This window comes from Mesocricetus auratus, unplaced genomic scaffold (genome assembly GCF_017639785.1).
Source record: "Mesocricetus auratus isolate SY011 unplaced genomic scaffold, BCM_Maur_2.0 Super-Scaffold_100040, whole genome shotgun sequence".
Taxonomy (NCBI): Eukaryota; Metazoa; Chordata; class Mammalia; order Rodentia; family Cricetidae; genus Mesocricetus; species Mesocricetus auratus.
The window spans coordinates 6160363-6163365 of NW_024429217.1; the positions used below are offsets into that span (position 1 = coordinate 6160363).

The following is a 3003-nucleotide window of genomic DNA, read 5'->3' on the forward strand; positions in this document are numbered from 1 at the left end:
CAAAACCACAGAGATGTCATCTCCTCTGGGGCAGAAGTCTGCCTCAGACATTGTAAGTCAGAGATCAGTGACACGGTGCCTGGAGCATCAACGACATCCAATAAATGTTTCCAGGAGGAGGGGAGGACAAGATCTGAGGGGAAGATGGCAGGGAGGAGCAGGGGGTAACAGACCAAACGTGGAGTGAGAATGAAGGAGGCACGGTTTAACGCAACAAAGAAAACAGCGGTAAGGCTGTGGCGAGATGGGGAGCACTCTGGGCGGAAGTACACCTCGAAAAAAAAATACAATCATGTACATATGAAGCTGCCTTGTTATTCGTCCTAATTTAACCTAATGCAAGCATGCTGCCGCTCAACATGAGGAAGCCAAGTTAAGAGATAACGACTGTGAATAGCAAGCCAGTCTGGGATGCATAATTAGACCTTGTCTCCAAAAGAAAAAAAAACAAGCAAAGAGAGCAATCCAAATAATATCTTTTTATTTACTTGTTGTGCTGTGTGTTCTCTACTGTGTTATCATAGGTAATTAAAATGCTCTACATTCATGATTTTTGGCTTTATTTTTCTTTCAATATCATTTTGAAAATATATTTATGAACCAACAAGTAAATGCTGGGCATATTTATGAATCGAACATGAAGTCTAACACAGCAGCTGTGACGTAAATTTCTTAGATTCATTTAAGAAATGTTTCTAGAGGTATTACAGTTGACATCCTGGAGTGGGAGTGAGTCAAGAAAGAAAAGAAGAATTTTACTATGGTCTTCAGTCCAGATGAGCATGCAGGAGACGGGAGGAAGGCAGTCTGAGCTTGTGGCCCGGGAGGAAGGCAGTCTGAGCTTGTGGCCCGGGAGGAAGGCAGTCTGAGCTTGTGGCCCGGGAGGAAGGCAGTCTGAGCTTGTGGCCGTTGATTGGCAGTTACCACAGGTCTGTTAATTTTTATTTTATGTGCTTGTTTTGCATGCATGTGTGTTTGTACACCATGCCCATGGCTGGTGGCCACAAGGGTCAGAGGAGGGCATTGGAAACCAAGTTATAGACAGTTGTAAGCTGCTCTGTGGTGCTGGGGGTTGGACCTGGGTCCTCTGTAAGAGCAGCAAGTGCTTTTCATGGCTGAGCTATCTCCCCAGTGGCAGTTAATGTAAAGATGTTTACAAATGGACTTCAGTAAATGAGGAGGACAAGATACTGTCACCTTGGAGGCCACTGTGCTGAACTTTGGATGGTGTGTTGATGCGGTACTGATAACTTTATCATGGAGAACTGGTGGACCTTTCCAGAAGGAAGTGATTCAGGTTGTAGTAAAGCTTGTGCTTTGACAATTGGGAGGAGGACAGTTTTCCTCCAGTGTGGGCACTCGCTTCTCCGTGGTCAGGTCTCCTCAGACACCAGTCACTGGCTACCACGGCTCCCTCTTCAGCGGCCTCACACTCTGTGTGTGTCTGGGGCCACGGCACCGTAGATGTTGACAGGAGAGCAGCCCATGGTGAGAAGAGGATAAGATCTTAGTAAGGGGGGTTAGGGAGAGACCAGGTACAGACGAGAAGCACCGGCCCTGCAAGAGAGGGGCACAGCCGTGTGGACACCTCAGGAGCGCATCACCAATGAAACGTCTCTGGGAGGCAGAGCAGTGGAGAATAAAGAACTCTTGCATAACTCATGGGCATTTCAGCTAAAAGAACAACACCAAGACTATAAAGATAAATTTTAGACTTGCAGCCCAGGCAGTTTGATGTGTGCTTTGTATTACTAAAAGAAATACATTTCCTCTGACCCTAATTCAAGCTTCAAGAAAAGAGCTTAAATCCCTGAGAATGCCAGTGGGCTCTGGTAGGGAGAGATCTTATGTAACCATAGCACCGACCACACCCAAACAGGTGTGGTCACAAGTATATAGAACGTTCGGGAATAAAAGTGCTGGAGGGAAGGAGACGCTGTCTCTCTGGGTTCCGGTAGGGTCTCAGAGAGCCACGGAGCGCTGACCTTGGGTTTTTGGCTTCTCATGTAAGTAACTTCTACCAAAACAAATATCATATGACTTACCTACCTTGTATAGCGTAATATTTCCACGATATCTGGTGTCAGGAGTCAGAAAGTAATTTTACCCAGCCTACATGCGTGGCCTCTATGCCTCCCAGAGTAGTCCCTCCAAAGTCACTGGGGTTTAGTACCTTGGTCCCGTTCTCCAGCTCATCACGGTTCTCTTCAGGTTCTCTTCAGCCAAACCGGGGCTCCATCTCCTTTGTTCTCTGGCCACTGCCAGCTCCAGCCCCACATGCTCCAGACTCGCTGAGTCCCTGCTTGCCATGTCTGAGTCCTGCCAGTGCCGCCGCTGAACCTCTAGAAAGGAGTGGGTCTCACCCACCCTGCCTACCACCCTGGCCTTGCGGCCCCGAGGCAATTCCTATTGTGTCCCCCCACCACCACCAGCACCGCACACCGCTGGAACTAATGTCCCCAAAGCCATGCTGCATTCGCTTTCCTTTCTGCCTGTAAGGATTCGCGGCCCCTTCCTCTCCAAAGGTTCCCGCAATCTGTGAGGGTTGTATTCCCCTTTCTTTTTTTTTTTTAACAAAAAACCTGCTCTCTAATTTTCTGTAAAAGCTGCTTGCAATTTTTCAGATTTTATTTGGAGAATACCGAGCTTCTGCGACAGAACTCTGGTTGGCGCTACATCTGTGCCACCTGCTGGCCAAACGTAGTTACTGCAAGCAAAAAATCGACACCTCAATCAGAGATGACTGGAGGTACAATTTTCATTCTGGTAGTTTAAGCTGGTAACAAGATTGACTACTCTATACCAATGGCAAATAATCTTACGATGCAGAACTTTAGGGATCTCACTGCTTCTTACATGAATGACATCCTGGGAGAGGATTATGTCATGCCCCAAATATATTTGTGTCTGATGCTAATGATTAGCTTCATAATCCATATAATATCCTGGAAGACAGGACTTGATAATAGGGCAGAAAACAATGAAATTGTGCAAACTATTGGG

At 46.8% G+C, this 3003-nt stretch overlaps 1 long non-coding RNA gene across 1 annotated transcript; it reads left to right on the forward strand.

Moving 5' to 3' along the window:
* The first annotated feature begins 1924 nt into the window (after positions 1 to 1924).
* LOC121135631 lies at positions 1925 to 2750 on the forward strand. The gene is made up of 2 exons (XR_005872733.1): positions 1925 to 2006; positions 2625 to 2750. It is a non-coding gene; the product is annotated as an uncharacterized LOC121135631 (long non-coding RNA).
* The last annotated feature ends 253 nt before the right edge of the window (positions 2751 to 3003 follow it).